Raw genomic sequence first — 24,405 nt, 5'->3', positions numbered from 1 at the left:
AGACCCAAAATAACACTAATCCGCCTCATATCTGATCCAAAAGACAATCATCAATGGCCCGTATGGGGATCGAACCCATGACCTTGGCGTTATTAGCACCACACTGTTACCAGCTGAGCTAACCGGCCTACATGATGGAGTATTTCTGCAAGTTGTGTGGCTGAGGTAGGCCTGTTCCATGAAAGTATACAAATGGTATGAGGAGGGATGTCTGCGGTAATCGACCAAGCACAGACATTAGTTGACACCTCCAGTTTCCTTCTCTTCTTGGTTGATTGGCGGTCAACGATCAAATTAAATCTACTCAACCTTTGAGCCACTGCTAAAATGCAAGTCCATGCAGCTTTTCACAGTAAAGAAATGTAAAAATCATCAATTGCAGTGTCTGTAGAGCTTTGCACTCTCAGTTTGGACTTGAGCTTTTGTCCAGGATCTGAACAACAAGAGCACTGAGCCTAGTAGGGGAATTAGCTCAAGTGGTAGAGCACTCGCTTAGCATGCGAGAGGTAGTGGGATCGATGCCCACATTCTCCATTACTGGCATTACAGTCATGCTCGATAGTGAAAAAGAAAATTGGTGCATGTTTTTTGACCCTGACGCTTCCATAATTCTTTTCACACACTACATGCCAAATCTCTGTTAGAATGTGTCACCTTAAACATGTGATTCGTACTATATGAGTACTCAACAATAAGGGCTCACACATGTCAAGAGTCCACACCGTCCGACAAGACTTTCTGATCTCCACCATACAAGTTGGAATTTGAGAGACCCAAAATAACACTAATCCGCCTCATATCTGATCCAAAAGACTATCATCAATGGCCCGTATGGGGATCGAACCCATGACCTTGGCGTTATTAGCACCACGCTCTAACCAGCTGAGCTAACCGGCCTACATGAGGGAGGCTTTCTGCAAGTTGTGTGGCTGAGGTAGGCCTGTTCCATGAAAGTATACAAATGGTATGAGGAGGGATGTCTGCGGTAATCGACCAAGCACAGACATTAGTTGACACCTCCAGTTTCCTTCTCTTCTTGGTTGATTGGCGGTCAACGATCAAATTAAATCTACTCAACCTTTGAGCCACTGCTAAAATGCAAGTCCATGCAGCTTTTCACAGTAAAGAAATGTAAAAATCATCAATTGCAGTGTCTGTAGAGCTTTGCACTCTCAGTTTGGACTTGAGCTTTTGTCCAGGATCTGAACAACAAGAGCACTGAGCCTAGTAGGGGAATTAGCTCAAGTGGTAGAGCACTCGCTTAGCATGCGAGAGGTAGTGGGATCGATGCCCACATTCTCCATTACAGGCATTTCAGTCATGCTCGATAGTGAAAAAGAAAATTGGTGCATGTTTTTTGACCCTGACGCTTCCATAATTCTTTTCACACACTACATGCCAAATCTCTGTTAGAATGTGTCACCTTAAACATGTGATTCGTACTATATGAGTACTCAACAATAAGGGCTCACACATGTCAAGAGTCCACACCGTCCGACAAGACTTTCTGATCTCCACCATACAAGTTGGAATTTGAGAGACCCAAAATAACACTAATCCGCCTCATATCTGATCCAAAAGACTATCATCAATGGCCCGTATGGGGATCGAACCCATGACCTTGGCGTTATTAGCACCACGCTCTAACCAGCTGAGCTAACCGGCCTACATGAGGGAGGCTTTCTGCAAGTTGTGTGGCTGAGGTAGGCCTGTTCCATGAAAGTATACAAATGGTATGAGGAGGGATGTCTGCGGTAATCGACCAAGCACAGACATTAGTTGACACCTCCAGTTTCCTTCTCTTCTTGGTTGATTGGCGGTCAACGATCAAATTAAATCTACTCAACCTTTGAGCCACTGCTAAAATGCAAGTCCATGCAGCTGTTCACAGTAAAGAAATGTAAAAATCATCAATTGCAGTGTCTGTAGAGCTTTGCACTCTCAGTTTGGACTTGAGCTTTTGTCCAGGATCTGAACAACAAGAGCACTGAGCCTAGTAGGGGAATTAGCTCAAGTGGTAGAGCGCTCGCTTAGCATGCGAGAGGTAGTGGGATCGATGCCCACATTCTCCATTATAGGCATTTGAGTCATGCTCGATAGTGAAAAAGAAAATTGGTGCATGTTTTTTGACCCTGACGCTTCGATAATTCTTTTCACACACTACATGCCAAATCTCTGTTAGAATGTGTCACCTTAAACATGTGATTCGTACTATATGAGTAATCAACAATAAGGGCTCGCACATGTCAAGAGTCCACACTGTCCGACAAGACTTTCTGATCTCCACCATACAAGTTGGAATTTGAGAGACCCAAAATAACACTAATCCGCCTCATATCTGATCCAAAAGACTATCATCAATGGCCCGTATGGGGATCGAACCCATGACCTTGGCGTTATTAGCACCACGCTCTAACCAGCTGAGCTAACCGGCCTACATGATGGATGCTTTCTGCAAGTTGTGTGGCTGAGGTAGGCCTTTTCCATGAAAGTATACAAATGGTATGAGGAGGGATGTCTGCGGTAATCGACCAAGCACAGACATTAGTTGACACCTCCAGTTCCCTTCTCTTCTTGGTTGATTGGCGGTCAACGATCAAATTAAATCTACTCAACCTTTGAGCCACTGCTAAAATGCAAGTCCATGCAGCTGTTCACAGTAAAGAAATGTAAAAATCATCAATTGCAGTGTCTGTAGAGCTTTGCACTCTCAGTTTGGACTTGAGCTTTTGTCCAGGATCTGAACAACAAGAGCACTGAGCCTACTAGGGGAATTAGCTCAAGTGGTAGAGCGCTCGCTTAGCATGTAAGAGGTAGTGGGATCGATGCCCACATTCTCCATTACAGGCATTTCAGTCATGCTCGATAGTGAAAAAGAAAATTGGTGCATGTTTTTTGACCCTGACGCCTCCATAATTCTTTTCACACACTACATGCCAAATCTCTGTTAGAATGTGTCACCTTAAACATGTGATTCGTACTATATGAGTACTCAACAATAAGGGCTCGCACATGTCAAGAGTCCACACCGTCCGACAAGACTTTCTGATCTCCACCATACAAGTTGGAATTTGAGAGACCCAAAATAACACTAATCCGCCTCATATCTGATCCAAAAGACTATCATCAATGGCCCGTATGGGGATCGAACCCATGACCTTGGCGTTATTAGCACCACGCTCTAACCAGCTGAGCTAACCGGCCTACATGAGGGAGGCTTTCTGCAAGTTGTGTGGCTGAGGTAGGCCTGTTCCATGAAAGTATACAAATGGTATGAGGAGGGATGTCTGCGGTAATCGACCAAGCACAGACATTAGTTGACACCTCCAGTTTCCTTCTCTTCTTGGTTGATTGGCGGTCAACGATCAAATTAAATCTACTCAACCTTTGAGCCACTGCTAAAATGCAAGTCCATGCAGCTGTTCACAGTAAAGAAATGTAAAAATCATCAATTGCAGTGTCTGTAGAGCTTTGCACTCTCAGTTTGGACTTGAGCTTTTGTCCAGGATCTGAACAACAAGAGCACTGAGCCTAGTAGGGGAATTAGCTCAAGTGGTAGAGCGCTCGCTTAGCATGCGAGAGGTAGTGGGATCGATGCCCACATTCTCCATTATAGGCATTTGAGTCATGCTCGATAGTGAAAAAGAAAATTGGTGCATGTTTTTTGACCCTGACGCTTCCATAATTCTTTTCACACACTACATGCCAAATCTCTGTTAGAATGTGTCACCTTAAACATGTGATTCGTACTATATGAGTACTCAACAATAAGGGCTCGCACATGTCAAGAGTCCACACTGTCCGACAAGACTTTCTGATCTCCACCATACAAGTTGGAATTTGAGAGACCCAAAATAACACTAATCCGCCTCATATCTGATCCAAAAGACTATCATCAATGGCCCGTATGGGGATCGAACCCATGACCTTGGCGTTATTAGCACCACGCTCTAACCAGCTGAGCTAACCGGCCTACATGATGGATGCTTTCTGCAAGTTGTGTGGCTGAGGTAGGCCTTTTCCATGAAAGTATACAAATGGTATGAGGAGGGATGTCTGCGGTAATCGACCAAGCACAGACATTAGTTGACACCTCCAGTTCCCTTCTCTTCTTGGTTGATTGGCGGTCAACGATCAAATTAAATCTACTCAACCTTTGAGCCACTGCTAAAATGCAAGTCCATGCAGCTGTTCACAGTAAAGAAATGTAAAAATCATCAATTGCAGTGTCTGTAGAGCTTTGCACTCTCAGTTTGGACTTGAGCTTTTGTCCAGGATCTGAACAACAAGAGCACTGAGCCTACTAGGGGAATTAGCTCAAGTGGTAGAGCGCTCGCTTAGCATGTAAGAGGTAGTGGGATCGATGCCCACATTCTCCATTATAGGCATTTCAGTCATGCTCGATAGTGAAAAAGAAAATTGGTGCATGTTTTTTGACCCTGACGCTTCCATAATTCTTTTCACACACTACATGCCAAATCTCTGTTAGAATGTGTCACCTTAAACATGTGATTCGTACTATATGAGTACTCAACAATAAGGGCTCGCACATGTCAAGAGTCCACACCGTCCGACAAGACTTTCTGATCTCCACCATACAAGTTGGCATTTGAGAGACCCAAAATAACACTAATCCGCCTCATATCTGATCCAAAAGACTATCATCAATGGCCCGTATGGGGATCGAACCCATGACCTTGGCGTTATTAGCACCACGCTCTAACCAGCTGAGCTAACCGGCCTACATGATGGAGGCTTTCTGCAAGTTGTGTGGCTGAGGTAGGCCTGTTCCATGAAAGTATACAAATGGTATGAGGAGGGATGTTTGCGGTAATCGACCAAGCACAGACATTAGTTGACACCTCCAGTTTCCTTCTCTTCTTGGTTGATTGGCGGTCAACGATCAAATTAAATCTACTCAACCTTTGAGCCACTGCTAAAATGCAAGTCCATGCAGCTGTTCACAGTAAAGAAATGTAAAAATCATCAATTGCAGTGTCTGTAGAGCTTTGCACTCTCAGTTTGGACTTGAGCTTTTGTCGAGGATCTGAACAACAAGAACACTGAGCCTCGTAGGGGAATTAGCTCAAGTGGTAGAGCGCTCGCTTAGCATGCGAGAGGTAGTGGGATCGATGTCCACATTCTCCATTATAGGCATTTCAGTCATGCTCGATAGTGAAAAAGAAAATTGGTGCATGTTTTTTGACCCTGACGCTGCCATAATTCTTTTCACACACTACTTGCCAAATCTCTGTTAGAATGTGTCACCTTAAACATGTGATTCGTACTATATGAGTACTCAACAATAAGGGCTTGCACATGTCAAGAGTCCACACCGTCCGACAAGACTTTCTGATCTCCACCATACAAGTTGGCATTTGAGAGACCCAAAATAACACTAATCCGCCTCATATCTGATCCAAAAGACTATCATCAATGGCCCGTATGGGGATCGAACCCATGACCTTGGCGTTATTAGCACCACGCTCTAACCAGCTGAGCTAACCGGCCTACATGATGGAGGCTTTCTGCAAGTTGTGTGGCTGAGGTAGGCCTGTTCCATGAAAGTATACAAATGGTATGAGGAGGGATGTCTGCGGTAATCGACCAAGCACAGACATTAGTTGACACCTTCAGTTTCCTTCTCTTCTTGGTTGATTGGCGGTCAACGATCAAATTAAATCTACTCAACCTTTGAGCCACTGCTAAAATGCAAGTCCATGCAGCTGTTCACAGTAAAGAAATGTAAAAATCATCAATTGCAGTGTCTGTAGAGCTTTGCACTCTCAGTTTGGACTTGAGCTTTTGTCCAGGATCTGAACAACAAGAGCATTGACCCTACTAGGGGAATTAGCTCAAGTGGTAGAGCGCTCGCTTAGCATGTGAGAGGTAGTGGGATCGATGCCCACATTCTCCATTATAGGCATTTCAGTCATGCTCGATAGTGAAAAAGAAAATTGGTGCATGTTTTTTGACCCTGACGCTGCCATAATTCTTTTCACACACTACTTGCCAAATCTCTGTTAGAATGTGTCACCTTAAACATGTGATTCGTACTATATGAGTACTCAACAATAAGGGCTTGCACATGTCAAGAGTCCACACCGTCCGACAAGACTTTCTGATCTCCACCATACAAGTTGGCATTTGAGAGACCCAAAATAACACTAATCCGCCTCATATCTGATCCAAAAGACTATCATCAATGGCCCGTATGGGGATCGAACCCATGACCTTGGCGTTATTAGCACCACGCTCTAACCAGCTGAGCTAACCGGCCTACATGATGGAAGCTTTCTGCAAGTTGTGTGGCTGAGGTAGGCCTGTTCCATGAAAGTATACAAATGGTATGAGGAGGGATGTCTGCGGTAATCGACCAAGCACAGACATTAGTTGACACCTCCAGTTTCCTTCTCTTCTTGGTTGATTGGCGGTCAACGATCAAATTAAATCTACTCAACCTTTGAGCCACTGCTAAAATGCAAGTCCATGCAGCTGTTCACAGTAAAGAAATGTAAAAATCATCAATTGCAGTGTCTGTAGAGCTTTGCACTCTCAGTTTGGACTTGAGCTTTTGTCCAGGATCTGAACAACAAGAGCACTGAGCCTACAAGGGGAATTAGCTCAAGTGGTAGAGCGCTCGCTTAGCATGCGAGAGGTAGTGGGATCGATGCCCACATTCTCCATTATAGGCATTTCAGTCATGCTCGATAGTGAAAAAGAAAATTGGTGCATGTTTTTTGACCCTGACGCTTCCATAATTCTTTTCACACACTACATGCCAAATCTCTGTTAGAATGTGTCACCTTAAACATGTGATTCGTACTATATGAGTACTCAACAATAAGGGCTCGCACATGTCAAGAGTCCACACCGTCCGACAAGACTTTCTGATCTCCACCATACAAGTTGGAATTTGAAAGACCCAAAATAACACTAATCCGCCTCATATCTGATCCAAAAGACTATCATCAATGGCCCGTATGGGGATCGAACCCATGACCTTGGCATTATTAGCACCACGCTCTAACCAGCTGAGCTAACCGGCCTACATGATGGAGGCTTTCTGCAAGTTGTGTGGCTGAGGTAGGCCTGTTCCATGAAAGTATACAAATGGTATGAGGAGGGATGTCTGCGGTAATCGACCAAGCACAGACATTAGTTGACACCTCCAGTTTCCTTCTCTTCTTGGTTGATTGGCGGTCAACGATCAAATTAAATCTACTCAACCTTTGAGCCACTGCTAAATGCAAGTCCATGCAGCTGTTCACAGTAAAGAAATGTAAAAATCATCAATTGCAGTGTCTGTAGAGCTTTGCACTCTCAGTTTGGACTTGAGCTTTTGTCCAGGATCTGAACAACAAGAGCACTGAGCCTAGTAGGGGAATTAGCTCAAGTGGTAGAGCGCTCGCTTAGCATGCGAGAGGTAGTGGGATCGATGCCCACATTCTCCATTATAGGCATTTCAGTCATGCTCGATAGTGAAAAAGAAAATTGGTGCATGTTTTTTGACCCTGACGCTTCCATAATTCTTTTCACACACTACATGCCAAATCTCTGTTAGAATGTGTCACCTTAAACATGTGATTCGTACTATATGAGTACTCAACAATAAGGGCTCGCACATGTCAAGAGTCCACACCGTCCGACAAGACTTTCTGATCTCCACCATACAAGTTGGAATTTGAGAGACCCAAAATAACACTAATCCGCCTCATATCTGATCCAAAAGACTATCATCAATGGCCCGTATGGGGATCGAACCCATGACCTTGGCGTTATTAGCACCACGCTCTAACCAGCTGAGCTAACCGGCCTACATGATGGAGGCTTTCTGCAAGTTGTGTGGCTGAGGTAGGCCTGTTCCATGAAAGTATACAAATGGTATGAGGAGGGATGTCTGCGGTAATCGACCAAGCACAGACATTAGTTGACACCTCCAGTTTCCTTCTCTTCTTGGTTGATTGGCGGTCAACGATCAAATTAAATCTACTCAACCTTTGAGCCACTGCTAAAATGCAAGTCCATGCAGCTGTTCACAGTAAAGAAATGTAAAAATCATCAATTGCAGTGTCTGTAGAGCTTTGCACTCTCAGTTTGGACTTGAGCTTTTGTCCAGGATCTGAACAACAAGAGCACTGAGCTTCCTAGGGGAATTAGCTCAAGTGGTAGAGCGCTCGCTTAGCATGCGAGAGGTAGTGGGATCGATGCCCACATTCTCCATTATAGGCATTTCAGTCATGCTCGATAGTGAAAAAGAAAATTGGTGCATGTTTTTTGACCCTGACGCTTCCATAATTCTTTTCACACACTACATGCCAAATCTCTGTTAGAATGTGTCACCTTAAACATGTGATTCGTACTATATGAGTACTCAACAATAAGGGCTCGCACATGTCAAGAGTCCACACCGTCCGACAAGACTTTCTGATCTCCACCATACAAGTTGGCATTTGAGAGACCCAAAATAACACTAATCCGCCTCATATCTGATCCAAAAGACTATCATCAATGGCCCGTATGGGGATCGAACCTATGACCTTGGCGTTATTAGCACCACGCTCTAACCAGCTGAGCTAACCGGCCTACATGATGGAGTCTTTCTGCAAGTTGTGTGGCTGAGGTAGGCCTGTTCCATGAAAGTATACAAATGGTATGAGGAGGGATGTCTGCGGTAATCGACCAAGCACAGACATTAGTTGACACCTCCAGTTTCCTTCTCTTCTTGGTTGATTGGCGGTCAACGATCAAATTAAATCTACTCAACCTTTGAGCCACTGCTAAAATGCAAGTCCATGCAGCTGTTCACAGTAAAGAAATGTAAAAATCATCAATTGCAGTGTCTGTAGAGCTTTGCACTCTCAGTTTGGACTTGAGCTTTTGTCCAGGATCTGAACAACAAGAGCACTGAGCCTACAAGGGGAATTAGCTCAAGTGGTAGAGCGCTCGCTTAGCATGCGAGAGGTAGTGGGATCGATGCCCACATTCTCCATTATAGGCATTTCAGTCATGCTCGATAGTGAAAAAGAAAATTGGTGCATGTTTTTTGACCCTGACGCTTCCATAATTCTTTTCACACACTACATGCCAAATCTCTGTTAGAATGTGTCACCTTAAACATGTGATTCGTACTATATGAGTACTCAACAATAAGGGCTCGCACATGTCAAGAGTCCACACCGTCCGACAAGACTTTCTGATCTCCACCATACAAGTTGGCATTTGAGAGACCCAAAATAACACTAATCCGCCTCATATCTGATCCAAAAGACTATCATCAATGGCCCGTATGGGGATCGAACCTATGACCTTGGCGTTATTAGCACCACGCTCTAACCAGCTGAGCTAACCGGCCTACATGATGGAGTCTTTCTGCAAGTTGTGTGGCTGAGGTAGGCCTGTTCCATGAAAGTATACAAATGGTATGAGGAGGGATGTCTGCGGTAATCGACCAAGCACAGACATTAGTTGACACCTCCAGTTTCCTTCTCTTCTTGGTTGATTGGCGGTCAACGATCAAATTAAATCTACTCAACCTTTGAGCCACTGCTAAAATGCAAGTCCATGCAGCTGTTCACAGTAAAGAAATGTAAAAATCATCAATTGCAGTGTCTGTAGAGCTTTGCACTCTCAGTTTGGACTTGAGCTTTTGTCCAGGATCTGAACAACAAGAGCACTGAGCCTACAAGGGGAATTAGCTCAAGTGGTAGAGCGCTCGCTTAGCATGCGAGAGGTAGTGGGATCGATGCCCACATTCTCCATTATAGGCATTTCAGTCATGCTCGATAGTGAAAAAGAAAATTGGTGCATGTTTTTTGACCCTGACACTTCCATAATTCTTTTCACACACTACATGCCAAATCTCTGTTAGAATGTGTCACCTTAAACATGTGATTCGTACTATATGAGTACTCAACAATAAGGGCTTGCACATGTCAAGAGTCCACACCGTCCGACAAGACTTTCTGATCTCCACCATACAAGTTGGCATTTGAGAGACCCAAAATAACACTAATCCGCCTCATATCTGATCCAAAAGACTATCATCAATGGCCCGTATGGGGATCGAACCCATGACCTTGGCGTTATTAGCACCACGCTCTAACCAGCTGAGCTAACCGGCCTACATGATGGAGGCTTTCTGCAAGTTGTGTGGCTGAGGTAGGCCTGTTCCATGAAAGTATACAAATGGTATGAGGAGGGATGTCTGCGGTAATCGACCAAGCACAGACATTAGTTGACACCTCCAGTTTCCTTCTCTTCTTGGTTGATTGGCGGTCAACGATCAAATTAAATCTACTCAACCTTTGAGCCACTGCTAAAATGCAAGTCCATGCAGCTGTTCACAGTAAAGAAATGTAAAAATCATCAATTGCAGTGTCTGTAGAGCTTTGCACTCTCAGTTTGGACTTGAGCTTTTGTCCAGGATCTGAACAACAAGAGCACTGAGCCTAGTAGGGGAATTAGCTCAAGTGGTAGAGCGCTCGCTTAGCATGCGAGAGGTAGTGGGATCGATGCCCACATTCTCCATTATAGGCATTTCAGTCATGCTCGATAGTGAAAAAGAAAATTGGTGCATGTTTTTTGACCCTGACGCTTCCATAATTCTTTTCACACACTACATGCCAAATCTCTGTTAGAATGTGTCACCTTAAACATGTGATTCGTACTATATGAGTACTCAACAATAAGGGCTCGCACATGTCAAGAGTCCACACCGTCCGACAAGACTTTCTGATCTCCACCATACAAGTTGGAATTTGAGAGACCCAAAATAACACTAATCCGCCTCATATCTGATCCAAAAGACTATCATCAATGGCCCGTATGGGGATCGAACCCATGACCTTGGCGTTATTAGCACCACGCTCTAACCAGCTGAGCTAACCGGCCTACATGATGGAGGCTTTCTGCAAGTTGTGTGGCTGAGGTAGGCCTGTTCCATGAAAGTATACAAATGGTATGAGGAGGGATGTCTGCGGTAATCGACCAAGCACAGACATTAGTTGACACCTCCAGTTTCCTTCTCTTCTTGGTTGATTGGCGGTCAACGATCAAATTAAATCTACTCAACCTTTGAGCCACTGCTAAAATGCAAGTCCATGCAGCTGTTCACAGTAAAGAAATGTAAAAATCATCAATTGCAGTGTCTGTAGAGCTTTGCACTCTCAGTTTGGACTTGAGCTTTTGTCCAGGATCTGAACAACAAGAGCACTGAGCCTACAAGGGGAATTAGCTCAAGTGGTAGAGCGCTCGCTTAGCATGCGAGAGGTAGTGGGATCGATGCCCACATTCTCCATTATAGGCATTTCAGTCATGCTCGATAGTGAAAAAGAAAATTGGTGCATGTTTTTTGACCCTGACGCTTCCATAATTCTTTTCACACACTACATGCCAAATCTCTGTTAGAATGTGTCACCTTAAACATGTGATTCGTACTATATGAGTACTCAACAATAAGGGCTTGCACATGTCAAGAGTCCACACCGTCCGACAAGACTTTCTGATCTCCACCATACAAGTTGGCATTTGAGAGACCCAAAATAACACTAATCCGCCTCATATCTGATCCAAAAGACTATCATCAATGGCCCGTATGGGGATCGAACCCATGACCTTGGCATTATTAGCACCACTCTCTAACCAGCTGAGCTAACCGGCCTACATGATGGAGGCTTTCTGCAAGTTGTGTGGCTGAGGTAGGCCTGTTCCATGAAAGTATACAAATGGTATGAGGAGGGATGTCTGCGGTAATCGACCAAGCACAGACATTAGTTGACACCTCCAGTTTCCTTCTCTTCTTGGTTGATTGGCGGTCAACGATCAAATTAAATCTACTCAACCTTTGAGCCACTGCTCAAATGCAAGTCCATGCAGCTGTTCACAGTAAAGAAATGTAAAAATCATCAATTGCAGTGTCTGTAGAGCTTTGCACTCTCAGTTTGGACTTGAGCTTTTGTCCAGGATCTGAACAACAAGAGCACTGAGCCTACAAGGGGAATTAGCTCAAGTGGTAGAGCGCTCGCTTAGCATGCGAGAGGTAGTGGGATCGATGCCCACATTCTCCATTATAGGCATTTCAGTCATGCTCGATAGTGAAAAAGAAAATTGGTGCATGTTTTTTGACCCTGACGCTTCCATAATTCTTTTCACACACTACATGCCAAATCTCTGTTAGAATGTGTCACCTTAAACATGTGATTCGTACTATATGAGTACTCAACAATAAGGGCTTGCACATGTCAAAAGTCCACACCGTCCGACAAGACTTTCTGATCTCCACCATACAAGTTGGCATTTGAGAGACCCAAAATAACACTAATCCGCCTCATATCTGATCCAAAAGACTATCATCAAAGGCCCGTATGGGGATCGAACCCATGACCTTGGCGTTATTAGCACCACGCTCTAACCAGCTGAGCTAACCGGCCTACATGATGGAGTCTTTCTGCAAGTTGTGTGGCTGAGGTAGGCCTGTTCCATGAAAGTATACAAATGGTATGAGGAGGGATGTCTGCGGTAATCGACCAAGCACAGACATTAGTTGACACCTCCAGTTTCCTTCTCTTCTTGGTTGATTGGCGGTCAACGATCAAATTAAATCTACTCAACCTTTGAGCCACTGCTAAAATGCAAGTCCATGCAGCTGTTCACAGTAAAGAAATGTAAAAATCATCAATTGCAGTGTCTGTAGAGCTTTGCACTCTCAGTTTGGACTTGAGCTTTTGTCCAGGATCTGAACAACAAGAGCACTGAGCCTACAAGGGGAATTAGCTCAAGTGGTAGAGCGCTCGCTTAGCATGCGAGAGGTAGTGGGATCGATGCCCACATTCTCCATTATAGGCATTTCAGTCATGCTCGATAGTGAAAAAGAAAATTGGTGCATGTTTTTTGACCCTGACGCTTCCATAATTCTTTTCACACACTACATGCCAAATCTCTGTTAGAATGTGTCACCTTAAACATGTGATTCGTACTATATGAGTACTCAACAAAAAGGACTTGCACATGTCAAGAGTCCACACCGTCCGACAAGACTTTCTGATCTCCACCATACAAGTTGGCATTTGAGAGACCCAAAATAACACTAATCCGCCTCATATCTGATCCAAAAGACTATCATCAATGGCCCGTATGGGGATCGAACCCATGACCTTGGCATTATTAGCACCACTCTCTAACCAGCTGAGCTAACCGGCCTACATGATGGAGTCTTTCTGCAAGTTGTGTGGCTGAGGTAGGCCTGTTCCATGAAAGTATACAAATGGTATGAGGAGGGATGTCTGCGGTAATCGACCAAGCACAGACATTAGTTGACACCTCCAGTTTCCTTCTCTTCTTGGTTGATTGGCGGTCAACGATCAAATTAAATCTACTCAACCTTTGAGCCACTGCTAAAATGCAAGTCCATGCAGCTGTTCACAGTAAAGAAATGTAAAAATCATCAATTGCAGTGTCTGTAGAGCTTTGCACTCTCAGTTTGGACTTGAGCTTTTGTCCAGGATCTGAACAACAAGAACACTGAGCCTCGTAGGTGAATTAGCTCAAGTGGTAGAGCGCTCGCTTAGCATGCGAGAGGTAGTGAGATCGATGCCCACATTCTCCATTATAGGCATTTCAGTCATGCTCGATAGTGAAAAAGAAAATTGGTGCATGTTTTTTGACCCTGACGCCTCCATAATTCTTTTCACACACTACATGCCAAATCTCTGTTAGAATGTGTCACCTTAAACATGTGATTCGTACTATATGAGTACTCAACAATAAGGGCTTGCACATGTCAAGAGTCCACACCGTCCGACAAGACTTTCTGATCTCCACCATACAAGTTCGCATTTGAGAGACCCAAAATAACACTAATCCGCCTCATATCTGATCCAAAAGACTATCATCAATGGCCCGTATGGGGATCGAACCCATGACCTTGGCGTTATTAGCACCACGCTCTAACCAGCTGAGCTAACCGGCCTACATGATGGAGTCTTTCTGCAAGTTGTGTGGCTGAGGTAGGCCTGTTCCATGAAAGTATACAAATGGTATGAGGAGGGATGTCTGCGGTAATCGACCAAGCACAGACATTAGTTGACACCTCCAGTTTCCTTCTCTTCTTGGTTGATTGGCGGTCAACGATCAAATTAAATCTACTCAACCTTTGAGCCACTGCTAAAATGCAAGTCCATGCAGCTGTTCACAGTAAAGAAATGTAAAAATCATCAATTGCAGTGTCTGTAGAGCTTTGCACTCTCAGTTTGGACTTGAGCTTTTGTCCAGGATCTGAACAACAAGAGCACTGAGCCTACAAGGGGAATTAGCTCAAGTGGTAGAGCGCTCGCTTAGCATGCGAGAGGTAGTGGGATCGATGCCCACATTCTCCATTATAGGCATTTCAGTCATGCTCGATAGTGAAAAAGAAAATTGGTGCATGTTTTTTGACCCTGACGCCTCCATAATTCTTTTCACACACTACATGCCAAATCTCTGTTAGAATGTGTCACCTTAAACATGTGATTCGTACTATATGAGTACTCAACAATAAGGGCTTGCACATGTCAAGAGTCCTCACCGTCCGACAAGACTTTCTGATCTCCACCATACAAGTTGGCATTTGAGAGACCCAAAATAACACTAATCCGCCTCATATCTGATCCAAAAGACTATCATCAATGGCCCGTATGGGGATCGAACCCATGACCTTGGCATTATTAGCACCACTCTCTAACCAGCTGAGCTAACCGGCCTACATGATGGAGTCTTTCTGCAAGTTGTGTGGCTGAGGTAGGCCTGTTCCATGAAAGTATACAAATGGTATGAGGAGGGATGTCTGCGGTAATCAACCAAGCACAGACATTAGTTGACACCTCCAGTTTCCTTCTCTTCTTGGTTGATTGGCGGTCAACGATCAAATTAAATCTACTCAACCTTTGAGCCACTGCTAAAATGCAAGTCCATGCAGCTGTTCACAGTAAAGAAATGTAAAAATCATCAATTGCAGTGTCTGTAGAGCTTTGCACTCTCAGTTTGGACTTGAGCTTTTGTCCAGGATCTGAACAACAAGAGCACTGAGCCTACAAGGGGAATTAGCTCAAGTGGTAGAGCGCTCGCTTAGCATGCGAGAGGTAGTGGGATCGATGCCCACATTCTCCATTATAGGCATTTGAGTCATGCTCGATAGTGAAAAAGAAAATTGGTGCATGTTTTTTGACCCTGACGCTTCCATAATTCTTTTCACACACTACATGCCAAATCTCTGTTAGAATGTGTCACCTTAAACATGTGATTCGTACTATATGAGTACTCAACAATAAGGGCTTGCACATGTCAAGAGTCCTCACCGTCCGACAAGACTTTCTGATCTCCACCATACAAGTTGGCATTTGAGAGACCCAAAATAACACTAATCCGCCTCATATCTGATCCAAAAGACTATCATCAATGGCCCGTATGGGGATCGAACCCATGACCTTGGCATTATTAGCACCACTCTCTAACCAGCTGAGCTAACCGGCCTACATGATGGAGTCTTTCTGCAAGTTGTGTGGCTGAGGTAGGCCTGTTCCATGAAAGTATACAAATGGTATGAGGAGGGATGTCTGCGGTAATCAACCAAGCACAGACATTAGTTGACACCTCCAGTTTCCTTCTCTTCTTGGTTGATTGGCGGTCAACGATCAAATTAAATCTACTCAACCTTTGAGCCACTGCTAAAATGCAAGTCCATGCAGCTGTTCACAGTAAAGAAATGTAAAAATCATCAATTGCAGTGTCTGTAGAGCTTTGCACTCTCAGTTTGGACTTGAGCTTTTGTCCAGGATCTGAACAACAAGAGCACTGAGCCTACAAGGGGAATTAGCTCAAGTGGTAGAGCGCTCGCTTAGCATGCGAGAGGTAGTGGGATCGATGCCCACGTTCTCCATTATAGGCATTTCAGTCATGCTCGATAGTGAAAAAGAAAATTGGTGCATGTTTTTTGACCCTGACGCTTCCATAATTCTTTTCACACACTACATGCCAAATCTCTGTTAGAATGTGTCACCTTAAACATGTGATTCGTACTATATGAGTACTCAACAATAAGGGCTTGCACATGTCAAAAGTCCACACCGTCCGACAAGACTTTCTGATCTCCACCATACAAGTTGGCATTTGAGAGACCCAAAATAACACTAATCCGCCTCATATCTGATCCAAAAGACTATCATCAATGGCCCGTATGGGGATCGAACCCATGACCTTGGCGTTATTAGCACCACGCTCTAACCAGCTGAGCTAACCGGCCTACATGATGGAGTCTTTCTGCAAGTTGTGTGGCTGAGGTAGGCCTGTTCCATGAAAGTATACAAATGGTATGAGGAGGGATGTCTGCGGTAATCGACCAAGCACAGACATTAGTTGACACCTCCAGTTTCCTTCTCGTCTTGGTTGATTGGCGGTCAACGATCAAATTAAATCTACTCAACCTTTGAGCCACTGCTAAAATGCAAGTCCATGCAGCTGTTCACAGTAAAGAAATGTAAAAATCATCAATTGCAGTGTCTGTAGAGCTTTGCACTCTCAGTTTGGACTTGAGCTTTTGTCCAGGATCTGAACAACAAGAGCACTGAGCCTACAAGGGGAATTAGCTCAAGTGGTAGAGCGCTCGCTTAGCATGCGAGAGGTAGTGGGATCGATGCCCACATTCTCCATTATAGGCATTTCAGTCATGCTCGATAGTGAAAAAGAAAATTGGTGCATGTTTTTTGACCCTGACGCTTCCATAATTCTTTTCACACACTACATGCCAAATCTCTGTTAGAATGTGTCACCTTAAACATGTGATTCGTACTATATGAGTACTCAACAATAAGGGCTTGCACATGTCAAAAGTCCACACCGTCCGACAAGACTTTCTGATCTCCACCATACAAGTTGGCATTTGAGAGACCCAAAATAACACTAATCCGCCTCATATCTGATCCAAAAGACTATCATCAATGGCCCGTATGGGGATCGAATCCATGACCTTGGCGTTATTAGCACCACGCTCTAACCAGCTGAGCTAACCGGCCTACATGATGGAAGCTTTCTGCAAGTTGTGTGGCTGAGGTAGGCCTGTTCCATGAAAGTATACAAATGGTATGAGGAGGGATGTCTGCGGTAATCGACCAAGCACAGACATTAGTTGACACCTCCAGTTTCCTTCTCTTCTTGGTTGATTGGCGGTCAACGATCAAATTAAATCTACTCAACCTTTGAGCCACTGCTAAAATGCAAGTCCATGCAGCTGTTCACAGTAAAGAAATGTAAAAATCATCAATTGCAGTGTCTGTAGAGCTTTGCACTCTCAGTTTGGACTTGAGCTTTTGTCCAGGATCTGAACAACAAGAACACTGAGCCTCGTAGGTGAATTAGCTCAAGTGGTAGAGCGCTCGCTTAGCATGCGAGAGGTAGTGAGATCGATGCCCACATTCTCCATTATAGGCATTTCAGTCATGCTCGATAGTGAAAAAGAAAATTGGTGCATGTTTTTTGACCCTGACGCCTCCATAATTCTTTTCACACACTACATGCCAAATCTCTGTTAGAATGTGTCACCTTAAACATGTGATTCGTACTATATGAGTACTCAACAATAAGGGCTTGCACATGTCAAAAGTCCACACCGTCCGACAAGACTTTCTGATCTCCACCATACAAGTTGGCATTTGAGAGACCCAAATAACACTAATCCGCCTCATATCTGATCCAAAAGACTATCATCAATGGCCCGTATGGGGATCGAACCCATGACCTTGGCGTTATTAGCACCACGCTCTAACCAGCTGAGCTAACCGGCCTACATGATGGAGTCTTTCTGCAAGTTGTGTGGCTGAGGTAGGCCTGTTCCATGAAAGTATACAAATGGTATGAGGAGGGATGTCTGCGGTAATCGACCAAGCACAGACATTAGTTGACACCTCCAGTTTCCTTCTCTTCTTGGTTGATTGGCGGTCAACGATCAAATTAAATCTACTCAACCTTTGAGCCACTGCTAAAATGCAAGTCCATGCAGCTGTTCACAGTAAAGAAATGTAAAAATCATCAATTGCAGTGTCTGTAGAGCTTTGCACTCTCAGTTTGGACTTGAGCTTTTGTCCAGGATCTGAACAACAAGAGCACTGAGCCTACAAGGGGAATTAGCTCAAGTGGTAGAGCGCTGGCTTAGCATGCGAGAGGTAGTGGGATCGATGCCCACATTCTCCATTATAGGCATTTCAGTCATGCTCAATAGTGAAAAAGAAAATTGGTGCATGTTTTTTGACCCTGACGCTTCCATAATTCTTTTCACACACTACATGCCAAATCTCTGTTAGAATGTGTCACCTTAAACATGTGATTCGTACTATATGAGTACTCAACAATAAGGGCTTGCACATGTCAAGAGTCCACACCGTCCGACAAGACTTTCTGATCTCCACCATACAAGTTGGCATTTGAGAGACCCAAAATAACACTAATCCGCCTCATATCTGATCCAAAAGACTATCATCAATGGCCCGTATGGGGATCGAACCCATGACCTTGGCATTATTAGCACCACTCTCCAACCAGCTGAGCTAACCAGCCTACATGATGGAGTCTTTCTGCAAGTTGTGTGGCTGAGGTAGGCCTGTTCCATGAAAGTATACAAATGGTATGAGGAGGGATGTCTGCGGTAATCGACCAAGCACAGACATTAGTTGACACCTCCAGTTTCCTTCTCTTCTTGGTTGATTGGCGGTCAACGATCAAATTAAATCTACTCAACCTTTGAGCCACTGCTAAAATGCAAGTCCATGCAGCTGTTCACAGTAAAGAAATGTAAAAATCATCAATTGCAGTGTCTGTAGAGCTTTGCACTCTCAGTTTGGACTTGAGCTTTTGTCCAGGATCTGAACAACAAGAGCACTGAGCCTACAAGGGGAATTAGCTCAAGTGGTAGAGCGCTCGCTTAGCATGCGAGAGGTAGTGGGATCGATGCCCACATTCTCCATTATAGGCATTTCAGTCATGCTCGATAGTGAAAAAGAAAATTGGTGCATGTTTTTTGACCCTGACGCTTCCATAATTCTTTTCACACACTACATGCCAAATCTCTGTTAGAATGTGTCACCTTAAACATGTGATTCGTACTATATGAGTACTCAACAATAAGGGCTTGCACATGTCAAAAGTCCACACCGTCCGACAAGACTTTCTGATCTCCACCATACAAGTTGGCATTTGAGAGACCCAAAATAACACTAATCCGCCTCATATCTGATCCAAAAGACTATCATCAATGGCCCGTATGGGGATCGAACCCATGACCTTGGCGTTATTAGCACCACGCTCTAACCAGCTGAGCTAACCGGCCTACATGATGGAGGCGTTCTGCAAGTTGTGTGGCTGAGGTAGGCCTGTTCCATGAAAGTATACAAATGGTATGAGGAGGGATGTCTGCGTTAATCGACCAAGCACAGACATTAGTTGACACCTCCAGTTTCCTTCTCTTCTTGGTTGATTGGCGGTCAACGATCAAATTAAATCTACTCAACCTTTGAGCCACTGCTAAAATGCAAGTCCATGCAGCTGTTCACAGTAAAGAAATGTAAAAATCATCAATTGCAGTGTCTGTAGAGCTTTGCACTCTCAGTTTGGACTTGAGCTTTTGTCCAGGATCTGAACAACAAGAGCACTGAGCCTACAAGGGGAATTAGCTCAAGTGGTAGAGCGCTCGCTTAGCATGCGAGAGGTAGTGGGATCGATGCCCACATTCTCCATTATAGGCATTTCAGTCATGCTCGATAGTGAAAAAGAAAATTGGTGCATGTTTTTTGACCCTGACGCTTCCATAATTCTTTTCACACACTACATGCCAAATCTCTGTTAGAATGTGTCACCTTAAACATGTGATTCGTACTATATGAGTACTCAACAATAAGGGCTTGCACATGTCAAGAGTCCACACCGTCCGACAAGACTTTCTGATCTCCACCATACAAGTTGGCATTTGAGAGACCCAAAATAACACTAATCCGCCTCATATCTGATCCAAAAGACTATCATCAATGGCCCGTATGGGGATCGAACCCATGACCTTGGCGTTATTAGCACCACGCTCTAACCAGCTGAGCTAACCGGCCTACATGATGGAGGCTTTCTGCAAGTTGTGTGGCTGAGGTAGGCCTGTTCCATGAAAGTATACAAATGGTATGAGGAGGGATGTCTGCGGTAATCGACCAAGCACAGACATTAGTTGACACCTCCAGTTTCCTTCTCTTCTTGGTTGATTGGCGGTCAACGATCAAATTAAATCTACTCAACCTTTGAGCCACTGCTAAAATGCAAGTCCATGCAGCTGTTCACAGTAAAGAAATGTAAAAATCATCAATTGCAGTGTCTGTAGAGCTTTGCACTCTCAGTTTGGACTTGAGCTTTTGTCCAGGATCTGAACAACAAGAGCACTGAGCCTAGTAGGGGAATTAGCTCAAGTGGTAGAGCGCTCGCTTAGCATGCGAGAGGTAGTGGGATCGATGCCCACATTCTCCATTATAGGCATTTCAGTCATGCTCGATAGTGAAAAAGAAAATTGGTGCATGTTTTTTGACCCTGACGCTTCCATAATTCTTTTCACACACTACATGCCAAATCTCTGTTAGAATGTGTCACCTTAAACATGTGATTCGTACTATATGAGTACTCAACAATAAGGGCTCGCACATGTCAAGAGTCCACACCGTCCGACAAGACTTTCTGATCTCCACCATACAAGTTGGAATTTGAAAGACCCAAAATAACACTAATCCGCCTCATATCTGATCCAAAAGACTATCATCAATGGCCCGTATGGGGATCGAACCCATGACCTTGGCGTTATTAGCACCACGCTCTAACCAGCTGAGCTAACCGGCCTACATGATGGAGTCTTTCTGCAAGTTGTGTGGCTGAGGTAGGCCTGTTCCATGAAAGTATACAAATGGTATGAGGAGGGATGTCTGCGGTAATCGACCAAGCACAGACATTAGTTGACACCTCCAGTTTCCTTCTCTTCTTGGTTGATTGGCGGTCAACGATCAAATTAAATCTACTCAACCTTTGAGCCACTGCTAAAATGCAAGTCCATGCAGCTGTTCACAGTAAAGAAATGTAAAAATCATCAATTGCAGTGTCTGTAGAGCTTTGCACTCTCAGTTTGGACTTGAGCTATTGTCCAGGATCTGAACAACAAGAGCACTGAGCCTCGTAGGGGAATTAGCTCAAGTGGTAGAGCGCTCGCTTAGCATGCGAGAGGTAGTGGGATCGATGCCCACATTCTCCATTATAGGCATTTCAGTCATGCTCGATAGTGAAAAAGAAAATTGGTGCATGGTTTTTGACCCTGACGCCTCCATAATTCTTTTCACACACTACATGCCAAATCTCTGTTAGAATGTGTCACCTTAAACATGTGATTCGTACTATATGAGTACTCAACAATAAGGGCTCGCACATGTCAAGAGTCCACACCGTCCGACAAGACTTTCTGATCTCCACCATACAAGTTGGCATTTGAGAGACCCAAAACAACACTAATCCGCCTCATATCTGATCCAAAAGACTATCATCAATGGCCCGTATGGGGATCGAACCCATGACCTTGGCGTTATTAGCACCACGCTCTAACCAGCTGAGCTAACCGGCCTACATGATGGTGGCTTTCTGCAAGTTGTGTGGCTGAGGTAGGCCTGTTCCATGAAAGTATACAAATGGTATGAGGAGGGATGTCTGCGGTAATCGACCAAGCACAGACATTAGTTGACACCTCCAGTTTCCTTCTCTTCTTGGTTGATTGGCGGTCAACGATCAAATTAAATCTACTCAACCTTTGAGCCACTGCTAAAATGCAAGTCCATGCAGCTGTTCACAGTAAAGAAATGTAAAAATCATCAATTGCAGTGTCTGTAGAGCTTTGCACTCTCAGTTTGGACTTGAGCTTTTGTCCAGGATCTGAACAACAAGAGCACTGAGCCTAGTAGGGGAATTAGCTCAAGTGGTAGAGCGCTCGCTTAGCATGCGAGAGGTAGTGGGATCGATGCCCACATTCTCCATTATAGGCATTTCAGTCATGCTCGATAGTGAAAAAGAAAATTGGTGCATGTTTTTTGACCCTGACGCTTCCATAATTCTTTTCACACACTACATGCCAAATCTCTGTTAGAATGTGTCACCTTAAACATGTGATTCGTACTATATGAGTACTCAACAATAAGGGCTCGCACATGTCAAGAGTCCACACCGTCCGACAAGACTTTCTGATCTCCACCATACAAGTTGGAATTTGAGAGACCCAAAATAACACTAATCCGCCTCATATCTGATCCAAAAGACTATCATCAATGGCCCGTATGGGGATCGAACCCATGACCTTGGCGTTATTAGCACCACGCTCTAACCAGCTGAGCTAACCGGCCTACATGATGGAGGCTTTCTGCAAGTTGTGTGGCTGAGGTAGGCCTGTTCCATGAAAGTATACAAATGGTATGAGGAGGGATGTCTGCGGTAATCGACCAAGCACAGACATTAGTTGACACCTCCAGTTTCCTTCTCTTCTTGGTTGATTGGCGGTCAACGATCAAATTAAATCTACTCAACCTTTGAGCCACTGCTAAAATGCAAGTCCATGCAGCTGTTCACAGTAAAGAAATGTAAAAATCATCAATTGCAGTGTCTGTAGAGCTTTGCACTCTCAGTTTGGACTTGAGCTTTTGTCCAGGATCTGAACAACAAGAGCACTGAGCCTACAAGGGGAATTAGCTCAAGTGGTAGAGCGCTCGCTTAGCATGCGAGAGGTAGTGGGATCGATGCCCACATTCTCCATTATAGGCATTTCAGTCATGCTCGATAGTGAAAAAGAAAATTGGTGCATGTTTTTTGACCCTGACACTTCCATAATTCTTTTCACACACTACATGCCAAATCTCTGTTAGAATGTGTCACCTTAAACATGTGATTCGTACTATATGAGTACTCAACAATAAGGGCTCGCACATGTCAAGAGTCCACACCGTCCGACAAGACTTTCTGATCTCCACCATACAAGTTGGCATTTGAGAGACCCAAAACAACACTAATCCGCCTCATATCTGATCCAAAAGACTATCATCAATGGCCCGTATGGGGATCGAACCCATGACCTTGGCGTTATTAGCACCACGCTCTAACCAGCTGAGCTAACCGGCCTACATGATGGAGGCTTTCTGCAAGTTGTGTGGCTGAGGTAGGCCTGTTCCATGAAAGTATACAAATGGTATGAGGAGGGATGTCTGCGGTAATCGACCAAGCACAGACATTAGTTGACACCTCCAGTTTCCTTCTCTTCTTGGTTGATTGGCGGTCAACGATCAAATTAAATCTACTCAACCTTTGAGCCACTGCTAAAATGCAAGTCCATGCAGCTGTTCACAGTAAAGAAATGTAAAAATCATCAATTGCAGTGTCTGTAGAGCTTTGCACTCTCAGTTTGGACTTGAGCTTTTGTCCAGGATCTGAACAACAAGAACACTGAGCCTCGTAGGTGAATTAGCTCAAGTGGTAGAGCGCTCGCTTAGCATGCGAGAGGTAGTGAGATCGATGCCCACATTCTCCATTATAGGCATTTCAGTCATGCTCGATAGTGAAAAAGAAAATTGGTGCAGATGTAACAGAATGGACTGTGTTCAGGGTGGGTGTAATGCCTGGGCTGGGACAATAGGGGAGCTGTGGCGCTGAGTGACAGGAAGTGCCCAGTTTGAGATGATTGCTCACCTATAAAAGCAGGAAGTTGGAGGTGCTGAGGAGGGTTTTTCTTGGTCTCCTTTGTGCAGGGGGTAAGGTTGGTGGCGTGCAGGTTGATTTCTTTTTGGAGTGTCTGTGGTAGGTGTGTGAGGTATCATTGGTGTGGTTGTGTGTTGAGGCTGTTTGACTGGTCTGGTTAATTTATCAGTGACTTGCTTGATCTTTGAGGTTGGGTTTCGCTGAGATTTGGGAGAGTGTATGAGTGGGTGCCGTTTCAACGTGTGGTTTGGTGTATGGTTGTGTGTGTGTGTTCAGTTGTTTTTTGTTTGTCTCCGACTGGGTGGCCAACCGGTACTGGGACACTGTGCGCCACCAATTATTCTAGCCAGTGGCTTAGCATGGGCAGTAGTTCGGATTCGGCCATGTGTTTGATGTACGTCTTTTAGATCTTCTTTTAAAGCTAATAAAGGTAATTCTATTTTATTAGTGGGGTTTAAGCTTGTGCATTGGGGCCACTGGCTGGGGTGAGGAGTCTAGCTGTTCACCACAGGCTTAGTCCAGGTTTTGCAGAGGTTTATCTCTGATGAGCTGTAATAGTTTTACCCCTGTTCACACCAAATGGTTGGGTGGTTTTGTAGTGGTTTTGTAGCTAGGTTGTATGATTGCTGTGCTCCC

The 24,405-nt window shown here is 44.4% G+C and overlaps 46 non-coding genes across 46 annotated transcripts; 24 read left to right on the top strand and 22 right to left on the bottom strand.

Annotated features, from left to right (window-relative positions):
- Positions 1–461: 461 nt before the first annotated feature.
- On the top strand, positions 462–534 carry trnaa-agc (transfer RNA alanine (anticodon AGC)). Its single transcript has one exon. It is a non-coding gene; the product is annotated as a tRNA-Ala (tRNA).
- Positions 535–823: 289 nt separating this feature from the next.
- trnai-aau (transfer RNA isoleucine (anticodon AAU)) lies at positions 824–897 on the bottom strand. Its single transcript has one exon. It is a non-coding gene; the product is annotated as a tRNA-Ile (tRNA).
- A 333-nt stretch (positions 898–1,230) lies between these two features.
- trnaa-agc (transfer RNA alanine (anticodon AGC)) lies at positions 1,231–1,303 on the top strand. The gene has a single exon. It is a non-coding gene; the product is annotated as a tRNA-Ala (tRNA).
- A 289-nt stretch (positions 1,304–1,592) lies between these two features.
- trnai-aau (transfer RNA isoleucine (anticodon AAU)) lies at positions 1,593–1,666 on the bottom strand. The gene has a single exon. It is a non-coding gene; the product is annotated as a tRNA-Ile (tRNA).
- A 333-nt stretch (positions 1,667–1,999) lies between these two features.
- Positions 2,000–2,072, top strand: trnaa-agc (transfer RNA alanine (anticodon AGC)). The gene has a single exon. It is a non-coding gene; the product is annotated as a tRNA-Ala (tRNA).
- A 289-nt stretch (positions 2,073–2,361) lies between these two features.
- trnai-aau (transfer RNA isoleucine (anticodon AAU)) lies at positions 2,362–2,435 on the bottom strand. The gene has a single exon. It is a non-coding gene; the product is annotated as a tRNA-Ile (tRNA).
- A 695-nt stretch (positions 2,436–3,130) lies between these two features.
- Positions 3,131–3,204, bottom strand: trnai-aau (transfer RNA isoleucine (anticodon AAU)). Its single transcript has one exon. It is a non-coding gene; the product is annotated as a tRNA-Ile (tRNA).
- Positions 3,205–3,537: 333 nt separating this feature from the next.
- On the top strand, positions 3,538–3,610 carry trnaa-agc (transfer RNA alanine (anticodon AGC)). The gene has a single exon. It is a non-coding gene; the product is annotated as a tRNA-Ala (tRNA).
- Positions 3,611–3,899: 289 nt separating this feature from the next.
- trnai-aau (transfer RNA isoleucine (anticodon AAU)) lies at positions 3,900–3,973 on the bottom strand. The gene has a single exon. It is a non-coding gene; the product is annotated as a tRNA-Ile (tRNA).
- Positions 3,974–4,668: 695 nt separating this feature from the next.
- trnai-aau (transfer RNA isoleucine (anticodon AAU)) lies at positions 4,669–4,742 on the bottom strand. The gene has a single exon. It is a non-coding gene; the product is annotated as a tRNA-Ile (tRNA).
- A 695-nt stretch (positions 4,743–5,437) lies between these two features.
- Positions 5,438–5,511, bottom strand: trnai-aau (transfer RNA isoleucine (anticodon AAU)). Its single transcript has one exon. It is a non-coding gene; the product is annotated as a tRNA-Ile (tRNA).
- A 333-nt stretch (positions 5,512–5,844) lies between these two features.
- On the top strand, positions 5,845–5,917 carry trnaa-agc (transfer RNA alanine (anticodon AGC)). Its single transcript has one exon. It is a non-coding gene; the product is annotated as a tRNA-Ala (tRNA).
- A 289-nt stretch (positions 5,918–6,206) lies between these two features.
- trnai-aau (transfer RNA isoleucine (anticodon AAU)) lies at positions 6,207–6,280 on the bottom strand. The gene has a single exon. It is a non-coding gene; the product is annotated as a tRNA-Ile (tRNA).
- Positions 6,281–6,613: 333 nt separating this feature from the next.
- On the top strand, positions 6,614–6,686 carry trnaa-agc (transfer RNA alanine (anticodon AGC)). Its single transcript has one exon. It is a non-coding gene; the product is annotated as a tRNA-Ala (tRNA).
- A 289-nt stretch (positions 6,687–6,975) lies between these two features.
- trnai-aau (transfer RNA isoleucine (anticodon AAU)) lies at positions 6,976–7,049 on the bottom strand. Its single transcript has one exon. It is a non-coding gene; the product is annotated as a tRNA-Ile (tRNA).
- A 332-nt stretch (positions 7,050–7,381) lies between these two features.
- On the top strand, positions 7,382–7,454 carry trnaa-agc (transfer RNA alanine (anticodon AGC)). The gene has a single exon. It is a non-coding gene; the product is annotated as a tRNA-Ala (tRNA).
- Positions 7,455–7,743: 289 nt separating this feature from the next.
- trnai-aau (transfer RNA isoleucine (anticodon AAU)) lies at positions 7,744–7,817 on the bottom strand. Its single transcript has one exon. It is a non-coding gene; the product is annotated as a tRNA-Ile (tRNA).
- A 333-nt stretch (positions 7,818–8,150) lies between these two features.
- On the top strand, positions 8,151–8,223 carry trnaa-agc (transfer RNA alanine (anticodon AGC)). The gene has a single exon. It is a non-coding gene; the product is annotated as a tRNA-Ala (tRNA).
- A 696-nt stretch (positions 8,224–8,919) lies between these two features.
- trnaa-agc (transfer RNA alanine (anticodon AGC)) lies at positions 8,920–8,992 on the top strand. The gene has a single exon. It is a non-coding gene; the product is annotated as a tRNA-Ala (tRNA).
- Positions 8,993–9,688: 696 nt separating this feature from the next.
- trnaa-agc (transfer RNA alanine (anticodon AGC)) lies at positions 9,689–9,761 on the top strand. Its single transcript has one exon. It is a non-coding gene; the product is annotated as a tRNA-Ala (tRNA).
- A 289-nt stretch (positions 9,762–10,050) lies between these two features.
- trnai-aau (transfer RNA isoleucine (anticodon AAU)) lies at positions 10,051–10,124 on the bottom strand. Its single transcript has one exon. It is a non-coding gene; the product is annotated as a tRNA-Ile (tRNA).
- Positions 10,125–10,457: 333 nt separating this feature from the next.
- Positions 10,458–10,530, top strand: trnaa-agc (transfer RNA alanine (anticodon AGC)). The gene has a single exon. It is a non-coding gene; the product is annotated as a tRNA-Ala (tRNA).
- Positions 10,531–10,819: 289 nt separating this feature from the next.
- Positions 10,820–10,893, bottom strand: trnai-aau (transfer RNA isoleucine (anticodon AAU)). The gene has a single exon. It is a non-coding gene; the product is annotated as a tRNA-Ile (tRNA).
- Positions 10,894–11,226: 333 nt separating this feature from the next.
- Positions 11,227–11,299, top strand: trnaa-agc (transfer RNA alanine (anticodon AGC)). The gene has a single exon. It is a non-coding gene; the product is annotated as a tRNA-Ala (tRNA).
- Positions 11,300–11,995: 696 nt separating this feature from the next.
- Positions 11,996–12,068, top strand: trnaa-agc (transfer RNA alanine (anticodon AGC)). Its single transcript has one exon. It is a non-coding gene; the product is annotated as a tRNA-Ala (tRNA).
- A 289-nt stretch (positions 12,069–12,357) lies between these two features.
- On the bottom strand, positions 12,358–12,431 carry trnai-aau (transfer RNA isoleucine (anticodon AAU)). The gene has a single exon. It is a non-coding gene; the product is annotated as a tRNA-Ile (tRNA).
- A 333-nt stretch (positions 12,432–12,764) lies between these two features.
- trnaa-agc (transfer RNA alanine (anticodon AGC)) lies at positions 12,765–12,837 on the top strand. The gene has a single exon. It is a non-coding gene; the product is annotated as a tRNA-Ala (tRNA).
- A 1,058-nt stretch (positions 12,838–13,895) lies between these two features.
- On the bottom strand, positions 13,896–13,969 carry trnai-aau (transfer RNA isoleucine (anticodon AAU)). Its single transcript has one exon. It is a non-coding gene; the product is annotated as a tRNA-Ile (tRNA).
- Positions 13,970–14,302: 333 nt separating this feature from the next.
- Positions 14,303–14,375, top strand: trnaa-agc (transfer RNA alanine (anticodon AGC)). Its single transcript has one exon. It is a non-coding gene; the product is annotated as a tRNA-Ala (tRNA).
- Positions 14,376–15,071: 696 nt separating this feature from the next.
- Positions 15,072–15,144, top strand: trnaa-agc (transfer RNA alanine (anticodon AGC)). The gene has a single exon. It is a non-coding gene; the product is annotated as a tRNA-Ala (tRNA).
- Positions 15,145–16,202: 1,058 nt separating this feature from the next.
- Positions 16,203–16,276, bottom strand: trnai-aau (transfer RNA isoleucine (anticodon AAU)). Its single transcript has one exon. It is a non-coding gene; the product is annotated as a tRNA-Ile (tRNA).
- A 333-nt stretch (positions 16,277–16,609) lies between these two features.
- Positions 16,610–16,682, top strand: trnaa-agc (transfer RNA alanine (anticodon AGC)). Its single transcript has one exon. It is a non-coding gene; the product is annotated as a tRNA-Ala (tRNA).
- A 1,057-nt stretch (positions 16,683–17,739) lies between these two features.
- trnai-aau (transfer RNA isoleucine (anticodon AAU)) lies at positions 17,740–17,813 on the bottom strand. The gene has a single exon. It is a non-coding gene; the product is annotated as a tRNA-Ile (tRNA).
- A 333-nt stretch (positions 17,814–18,146) lies between these two features.
- Positions 18,147–18,219, top strand: trnaa-agc (transfer RNA alanine (anticodon AGC)). The gene has a single exon. It is a non-coding gene; the product is annotated as a tRNA-Ala (tRNA).
- A 696-nt stretch (positions 18,220–18,915) lies between these two features.
- Positions 18,916–18,988, top strand: trnaa-agc (transfer RNA alanine (anticodon AGC)). The gene has a single exon. It is a non-coding gene; the product is annotated as a tRNA-Ala (tRNA).
- Positions 18,989–19,277: 289 nt separating this feature from the next.
- On the bottom strand, positions 19,278–19,351 carry trnai-aau (transfer RNA isoleucine (anticodon AAU)). The gene has a single exon. It is a non-coding gene; the product is annotated as a tRNA-Ile (tRNA).
- A 333-nt stretch (positions 19,352–19,684) lies between these two features.
- Positions 19,685–19,757, top strand: trnaa-agc (transfer RNA alanine (anticodon AGC)). Its single transcript has one exon. It is a non-coding gene; the product is annotated as a tRNA-Ala (tRNA).
- Positions 19,758–20,046: 289 nt separating this feature from the next.
- trnai-aau (transfer RNA isoleucine (anticodon AAU)) lies at positions 20,047–20,120 on the bottom strand. The gene has a single exon. It is a non-coding gene; the product is annotated as a tRNA-Ile (tRNA).
- Positions 20,121–20,453: 333 nt separating this feature from the next.
- Positions 20,454–20,526, top strand: trnaa-agc (transfer RNA alanine (anticodon AGC)). Its single transcript has one exon. It is a non-coding gene; the product is annotated as a tRNA-Ala (tRNA).
- A 289-nt stretch (positions 20,527–20,815) lies between these two features.
- On the bottom strand, positions 20,816–20,889 carry trnai-aau (transfer RNA isoleucine (anticodon AAU)). The gene has a single exon. It is a non-coding gene; the product is annotated as a tRNA-Ile (tRNA).
- Positions 20,890–21,222: 333 nt separating this feature from the next.
- Positions 21,223–21,295, top strand: trnaa-agc (transfer RNA alanine (anticodon AGC)). Its single transcript has one exon. It is a non-coding gene; the product is annotated as a tRNA-Ala (tRNA).
- A 289-nt stretch (positions 21,296–21,584) lies between these two features.
- On the bottom strand, positions 21,585–21,658 carry trnai-aau (transfer RNA isoleucine (anticodon AAU)). Its single transcript has one exon. It is a non-coding gene; the product is annotated as a tRNA-Ile (tRNA).
- A 333-nt stretch (positions 21,659–21,991) lies between these two features.
- trnaa-agc (transfer RNA alanine (anticodon AGC)) lies at positions 21,992–22,064 on the top strand. The gene has a single exon. It is a non-coding gene; the product is annotated as a tRNA-Ala (tRNA).
- A 289-nt stretch (positions 22,065–22,353) lies between these two features.
- trnai-aau (transfer RNA isoleucine (anticodon AAU)) lies at positions 22,354–22,427 on the bottom strand. The gene has a single exon. It is a non-coding gene; the product is annotated as a tRNA-Ile (tRNA).
- Positions 22,428–22,760: 333 nt separating this feature from the next.
- trnaa-agc (transfer RNA alanine (anticodon AGC)) lies at positions 22,761–22,833 on the top strand. The gene has a single exon. It is a non-coding gene; the product is annotated as a tRNA-Ala (tRNA).
- Positions 22,834–23,122: 289 nt separating this feature from the next.
- trnai-aau (transfer RNA isoleucine (anticodon AAU)) lies at positions 23,123–23,196 on the bottom strand. Its single transcript has one exon. It is a non-coding gene; the product is annotated as a tRNA-Ile (tRNA).
- Between the last annotated feature and the right edge of the window lie 1,209 nt (positions 23,197–24,405).

The sequence above is a fragment of the Brachyhypopomus gauderio genome, unplaced genomic scaffold, assembly GCF_052324685.1.
Source record: "Brachyhypopomus gauderio isolate BG-103 unplaced genomic scaffold, BGAUD_0.2 sc77, whole genome shotgun sequence".
In the NCBI taxonomy this organism is placed as follows: domain Eukaryota; kingdom Metazoa; phylum Chordata; class Actinopteri; order Gymnotiformes; family Hypopomidae; genus Brachyhypopomus; species Brachyhypopomus gauderio.
Note: the sequence above shows the minus strand (reverse complement) of the source record. Positions and strands in the feature narration are given on the sequence as shown.